This window comes from Lissotriton helveticus, chromosome 11, assembly GCF_964261635.1.
Source record: "Lissotriton helveticus chromosome 11, aLisHel1.1, whole genome shotgun sequence".
Lineage (NCBI taxonomy): Eukaryota > Metazoa > Chordata > Amphibia > Caudata > Salamandridae > Lissotriton > Lissotriton helveticus.
Window position 1 is genome coordinate 28,314,347 of NC_136072.1, and position 8,018 is coordinate 28,322,364.

At 42.6% G+C, this 8,018-nt stretch overlaps 1 pseudogene; it reads right to left on the reverse strand.

The window, feature by feature from the left end:
* The window catches only part of LOC144792106 (receptor-transporting protein 3-like), a 59,021-nt pseudogene extending 51,543 nt beyond the window's left edge, over nucleotides 1-7,478 (reverse strand).
* Nucleotides 7,479-8,018: the final 540 nt, after the last annotated feature.

The following is an 8,018-nucleotide window of genomic DNA, read 5'->3' on the forward strand; positions in this document are numbered from 1 at the left end:
TGCGAATTCACGTGTTAGCACTCTGTTGCTGATAGGGAGATAATTTTATCTCCGCTTTCTTGGCTTTTAAAGCCAAAAAAGCAGAGATAAATCCCTTGATAATATGCCCCTTGGTTCGTTCTTAATCACACTTTCAGTGCAGAAACCTCACGCCTGTTTGTGCCTCTGTTGTGGTCGCTCTGGGTCAGAGGCTACTGTGTTGTGAGAAACATAACTAAACAAACATTGTCTTTGGAGAGCAGCCAGGAAAGGACATTTAAAAGGAAAACCACATAAACTGGTTCTGCAGGAAAAGACGGTGGATTAAATTGCAACTTGACCTGACAAAGAATACCTGAAGGGTTTCTACATTATTGCTGAGATATTGAAAAGTGTTTTGCCAGTAAAGTTAAGGACATGAATATAGAGCCTGATAGGGACCTATTTCAGAGTTGTTTTTCAATTACTGCTGGGTCTGAGACCCAGTTAAACCCTCAACGTTATCTGGTTGAGTAGCAACTTTACAAGTAGGTGTCCTGTATCTAGCATGGAGCCCAGTTCAGCTTACACTCTCCAGCCACCCAGAGAGACTTTATTACAGCACTGGAATGAAATGCGACTGTGTTTTTGCCCCCGGGGAAGGGTGGGATAGCAATATTCAACCAGTGCTTTAAGTTGGATGAAAAAAGTCAGAAGGGGGGTCTCTAAAAGAGGGGTGCACCAAAAAGCGTAACTAAGAATCCTTTCTAGGTGGCATGGCCAATGTAATTAAGGGTGTGGCTTAAACATGTACACTAAAATCCTGAGCTTCACACAGGGTGCCCCTGAATAGTATTTGGGTGCCTCTCAGTGACTTTCTGATGTTGCATGCAGACATGTCACACAACAAAAAGCACATAAACCTAAAAGGTAACAAGACAAAATATTGAATTCAGAATATAGAATTACCAAAATATCGAAGTCAAAATATAGAATGGACAAAATATCGAATGGACAGAATATAGTGGTGGAAAATATCGAATTGAAGGTAAGTAATTTAATATCAAATTGTAATTTTTACCCCTACGCTATCCAACGCTTTCCCTACTGTTGCACTCTCTGGAATCGGAATAGTAATTTTTACCCCCACGCTATCCAACGCTTTCCCTACTGTTGCACTCACTGGGGTGGTAATATTAAATGTTATATTTATTATTTCATTAATTTTAAATTACTTTTAAGACATTAAAAAAAATTCGATATTTTGACTAACTATATTTTCTAAAACTATATTTTTGATTCGATATTTTTGTACTTACCTGTTTGTAGATAGGAATTCGATATTTCTGCATTCTATATTTTTTCTTCGATATTTTGGTCATTCTATATTTGTGTATTCGATATTATGTCAGCGATCCACCTAAAACAAGGAAGACATTTTGCCTTTACCAGTGCTTGTTAGATGTACCAGACAAATGAATAACAATGATTTTGCTGTTCACAATTAGACTCAAACATTTTCCAATCCTGAAAATATGAGTCTGAACTAAACATTAATAATGACGGCAGAAGGGAATGAGAGTTTCTCAGACCCTCCCATTCTCCCCCTCACATCACTAAAATTGTGCAGCGTCTCGTTCTGAGAGACACGTGCACCCCTTTTCTCCCCATATCTTTATGAAATCCTCTATGTGCATCTCTCACACTTCCTATAACTACCATTGGCACATATGCAAGTATTGCTCTGTGCACTCCGCCGAGAGGCCAATAACTGTATTGGAATATAGAGTGTATACTTTTATGAGCCATCTAGCCTTCTAGATGCAAATGAGGGCACGCCCCTTGGGGTCACACCACCACACATTTAGCGGCATTGCGATTGGTATTACAGAAGGTGTCTGCTTGCCCTTCTCTCATTACAAAGTGCACAGGGGGCTCATAAAGTGGGAACATACACCTGTTGCACCCCCAGGGCACTTTCTATAATACAGCCCCTACTTGGTGGTATTGGGCTCAGTAAGCCAGGGTGCCAGGGGTAATAACTTTATTTGAAAGGGACAAGGGCACCCAAGGCGCAATAAGCTAAGGACCATGGGCAAGTACTGTATTATAAAGAACAAGGGTCCTTAGAGCAAAAAACAATGAAAAGAAGAAATAAATATAGACCAAATGGAAATATATTGTTAGGGGAAATGTCCAGCCGGACAATATATTTCCCTGATACAAAGGTAATTCTAAAACAATAGAACACTGAGTGTGATAAAAGCGGGACACCGGCCGGTGTCCGACTAACACACTGAGAAGACATACAACATACAAAATAGCAGGCAATAGCAGGACATCTGATTAGGATAAATCATAAACCAGACAATCTAAAGTATACACATATGCAAGAAAAAAGTATAAAACAATTTATGCATTTAGTGTAATGTGTCGACGACGTTTCGAACCATAATTAATAAAGGTTCATCCTCAGGACAGAGGGTAATTGCCTTGAAATTACACATTTGCAAATATATCACTAGTAGGAATGTACATATGCCATACCATGAGAAAAGAAAGGAGACATAAAAGGATAAAGACATGTCATTAGAACATTGTCAAGACTGCGTGCATAGATTGCATGACTCATACCATGCCATGGTGCAGCCGGCAACGGGGTGTAGTCCATGCTAAGTACAGGCAGTGGAAACAACGGGGGGAGCAAGACTAGTGGCGCCGCGTATCTACAGTGCATGGAAGTGACTATGGCTAGTGCATGCCAAAGTGCAATGAATAAACACGTGTGGAGTGAAACGGCAACGAACAGGCGTGCCAGTAAATGCAGTGAAATGTGACATTGTGTGACATTGCTGGGAAGTGGAGTGGCTTACCAATTGTGTAGCACTCAATTAAAGAAGATTTCTTGTACTTGTTAATTAATTTGCTAAAGAGCAAAGAAACATAATAGATCTAATGGAGAGAAAAAGATTCGGTGAAGTGGCGCAAAATACTTCACAAAAATGCAGGGCTATAAGGAAAAAATCCTACCTTTGAGAGTGCCCTCGATAAGGGGGTCTGTGAAAGGAGGGGAAGAAATTGTAATTAAAGTTAAGGGGTAGCGTGGATAATACGAGTTGCAAGGGGCTGGCTTACCCGAAATGCGGTGGTCTCGGTATCCGGGTCTGGGGGAAATAAACGGGCGGCGTGAGTGCCAGTGGTCTCATTAGCCGAATAAATGAAAGGTATACAGAATGACCGGGACGGATCTCACCTGGTAATACAGCTTGCAAGGCCACAATGGGGGTTCTTGCTGGCACCGGGAATCTGCGCGGCGAACCTTTGCAAAGCAAGACGCGATGTAGTGGGTAGGGGAGTCACGTGGGGGGTGAGAGCCAATCGGTTTGCGCCAAAGGCTGTCGGCCATTTTGGAATGGGAAAAGAACACCCATTTACAAGGCACGACGCGATGTAGTAAGCAGGGGAGTCGCGTGGGGAATAAGAACCAACCAGTGTGCACCAAAAGGGGTGTCGGCCATTTTGAAGTGGGAACAAGACCCATAGGAAGGTAGTGATATTAAAAAATCTTCCGAGTAAAGGACGGGGAATTACATGCCAGTGGATACAGCTCACTCTAAACATACAGTAACACCATCCAATCATAATTAATGAATTTATAACACATTTTTTAAATTTTTCCATTTTTTACAAGTGCACCCTGAGGAGGAAAATTACAGTTGTATTTAAAGGCTTCAGTTAAAATCAGTAAAAAGAAGGAAACAGTTTGTAATTATAAAGTCAAATTGTTAAATCAGAGAGGTCCAATCCTCAGTCCGATTGAGCCCAGTGTGAAGACTTTTAGTCTTCAGAATCCATCGCAGTTCCTCCTTGTTCAGAAGTTGTTGCAGGTTGCCGCCACGGCTGGGGGGTTTGACCAGGCAAATGATGGTCCATTTGAAATCCATTTCTGTGTGGGCCTGTTCAGTGAAATGCTGTACGAGGGGAGCATTCGCGGTTCTACAGCGTATCCTGCTCCGATGTTGGCACATCCTTGTTCGTGCCTTTTGTGTTGTTTGTCCAATATAGATCATAGAGCAAGGGCAGAAAATAGCATAGATCGCATTTGAGCTATTACAGTTTGAGAATTCTCTACGTTCATATTTCATATCTCTGTAAATAAACTCTTTGCCTTCTATAGTGCTTTCACACATTGAACAGTTACCACATCTAACATGTCCAGTGAGTTTTGGCAGGCCCCATAGTGTATCAATTGTGGTCATTTCTGCAGGGGCGGGTAGTGCTGCCCGCACCAAATGATCTTTTAAATTCTTGGCCTTCTTAAAGGCAAACATGGGTTTTTCTAGTTGTAATTGGTCAGCATTCAGCACAGGCCAGTGTTTTTTAATGCTCTTAGTGAGGGAATTAGATATTGGAGAGAAGGTTGTAACACACACCAAACGGTTCTGTGGTTTTTTTGGTTTAGATTCCAACAGAACTTCCCTCGGACAAAACCATGCTCTTTTTGACGAAGTTTTTATCAATCTGCGGGGGTAGCCGCGGGCGCTAAGTTTAGCACTGAGTAGATGGGCCTCTCTGAAGTAATCTTCTTTTAGATAACAATTTCTTCTGAGCCTTAGAAATTGTGAAAAGGGTAAAGAGTCACGGAGCGCTCACGGAGCGCCCGCGGCTACCCCCGCAGATTAATAAAAACTTCGTCAAAAAGAGCATGGTTTTGTCCGAGGGAAGTTCTGTTGGAATCTAAACCAAAAAAACCACAGAACCGTTTGGTGTGTGTTACAACCTTCTCTCCAATATCTAATTCCCTCACTAAGAGCATTAAAAAACACTGGCCTGTGCTGAATGCTGACCAATTACAACTAGAAAAACCCATGTTTGCCTTTAAGAAGGCCAAGAATTTAAAAGATCATTTGGTGCGGGCAGCACTACCCGCCCCTGCAGAAATGACCACAATTGATACACTATGGGGCCTGCCAAAACTCACTGGACATGTTAGATGTGGTAACTGTTCAATGTGTGAAAGCACTATAGAAGGCAAAGAGTTTATTTACAGAGATATGAAATATGAACGTAGAGAATTCTCAAACTGTAATAGCTCAAATGCGATCTATGCTATTTTCTGCCCTTGCTCTATGATCTATATTGGACAAACAACACAAAAGGCACGAACAAGGATGTGCCAACATCGGAGCAGGATACGCTGTAGAACCGCGAATGCTCCCCTCGTACAGCATTTCACTGAACAGGCCCACACAGAAATGGATTTCAAATGGACCATCATTTGCCTGGTCAAACCCCCCAGCCGTGGCGGCAACCTGCAACAACTTCTGAACAAGGAGGAACTGCGATGGATTCTGAAGACTAAAAGTCTTCACACTGGGCTCAATCGGACTGAGGATTGGACCTCTCTGATTTAACAATTTGACTTTATAATTACAAACTGTTTCCTTCTTTTTACTGATTTTAACTGAAGCCTTTAAATACAACTGTAATTTTCCTCCTCAGGGTGCACTTGTAAAAAATGGAAAAATGTAAAAAATGTGTTATAAATTCATTAATTATGATTGGATGGTGTTACTGTATGTTTAGAGTGAGCTGTATCCACTGGCATGTAATTCCCCGTCCTTTACTCGGAAGATTTTTTAATATCACTACCTTCCTATGGGTCTTGTTCCCACTTCAAAATGGCCGACACCCCTTTTGGTGCACACTGGTTGGTTCTTATTCCCCACGTGACTCCCCTGCTTACTACATCGCGTCGTGCCTTGTAAATGGGTATTCTTTTCCCATTCCAAAATGGCCGACAGCCTTTGGCGCAAACCGATTGGCTCTCACCCCCCACGTGACTCCCCTACCCACTACATCGCGTCTTGCTTTGCAAAGGTTCGCCGCGCAGATTCCCGGTGCCAGCAAGAACCCCCATTGTGGCCTTGCAAGCTGTATTACCAGGTGAGATCCGTCCCGGTCATTCTGTATACCTTTCATTTATTCGGCTAATGAGACCACTGGCACTCACGCCGCCCGTTTATTTTCCCCAGACCCGGATACCGAGACCACCGCATTTCGGGTAAGCCAGCCCCTTGCAACTCGTATTATCCACGCTACCCCTTAACTTTAATTACAATTTCTTCCCCTCCTTTCACAGACCCCCTTATCGAGGGCACTCTCAAAGGTAGGATTTTTTCCTTATAGCCCTGCATTTTTGTGAAGTATTTTGCGCCACTTCACCGAATCTTTTTCTCTCCATTAGATCTATTATGTTTCTTTGCTCTTTAGCAAATTAATTAACAAGTACAAGAAATCTTCTTTAATTGAGTGCTACACAATTGGTAAGCCACTCCACTTCCCCGCAATGTCACACAATGTCACATTTCACTGCATTTACTGGCACGCCTGTTCGTTGCCGTTTCACTCCACACGTGTTTATTCATTGCACTTTGGCATGCACTAGCCATAGTCACTTCCATGCACTGTAGATACGCGGCGCCACTAGTCTTGCTCCCCCCGTTGTTTCCACTGCCTGTACTTAGCATGTACTACACCCCGTTGCCGGCTGCACTATGGCATGGTATGAGTCATGCAATCTATGCACGCAGTCTTGACAATGTTCTAATGACATGTCTTTATCCTTTTATGTCTCCTTTCTTTTCTCATGGTATGGCATATGTACATTCCTACTAGTGATATATTTGCAAATGTGTAATTTCAAGGCAATTACCCTCTGTCCTGAGGATGAACCTTTATTAATTATGGTTCGAAACGTCGTCGACACATTACACTAAATGCATAAATTGTTTTATACTTTTTTCTTGCATATGTGTATACTTTAGATTGTCTGGTTTATGATTTATCCTAATCAGATGTCCTGCCATTGCCTGCTATTTTGTATGTTGTATGTCTTCTCAGTGTGTTAGTCGGACACCGGCCGGTGTCCCGCTTTTATCACACTCAGTGTTCTATTGTTTTAGAATTACCTTTGTATCAGGGAAATAAATTGTCCGGCTGGACATTTCCCCTAACAATATATTTCCATTTGGTCTATATTTATTTCTTCTTTTCATTGTTTTTTGCTCTAAGGACCCTTGTTCTTTATAATATAGGGGTAATAACTTTGGCACATAATTGGAGCAAATTGTTCAGTTGGGGCTTTACTTCCTGCTGAAAGAGCTGGGTCCCCCTATTGTCCAGTACACAGCTTTCCGATGCGTGCTGGCACTTCTCTTCCTACAATGTCCCGTATCGACGATGAGTGTCACTATGTTCATTCCACAAATGGAATCAAAAGCCTATGACTGACAATGGTGCCTCGCCGGCACTAAGCTTTCCTGCATTGGAACTTCCTCACCAAAGATGGCCGCCAAACCTGCCTTCTTGATGCAGCATGATGAACGATGCGTAACCCCATGTGGTAGGGTTTGCGGTAATTGACCACACATGGCATGCTGTGAGATCCTTGACCTCACCTGGTTCTCTGTAATGTGATGCTGGGTTATTTCTGGTTCAATATCAGATGATTGGCGCATTGCGGCACAGCCTAACCTGGTGGCTCTTTGTAAGGCTGGTACCCCATTCTCCATAAAACCGCACCCTTTGAGTGACTGTTCACTCACATGCCCTAAACAAACATCTGCAATCCAACAGGTCTCTCATTTCCGCGAGTTTGAGCTATTGGCATTGTAAATGACAATGCCTTTTATTTATGTTTTTGTTTTTAAAACATAAACAAAAGGCATTGTCATTTACAATGCCAACAGCTTAAACTCTCGCAACTGCGAGACCTATTGCATTCCAAATGGTGGTAGGCGTCACTGAGTTGCCCCCTTCTGTCTCCCCTGGCCCCTGAAGAGCTCCCCGTTTGCTACGAGTTAAATAAACAAGGCGGTGGTCACAACTGTGCATGAGAGACCCTCCTACCCTCCTGCAGTAAGAAAAACTCATTAAAAAAAATAGTGCTTACAGACTAAAGAAGACGTACAGTGTAACAACCGAAGTAAATGTATTTATTTATGGCACTTATAGAGCGCGCTGATACCAAACGGTGTCCTGGCGCTGCAGTGATAGCT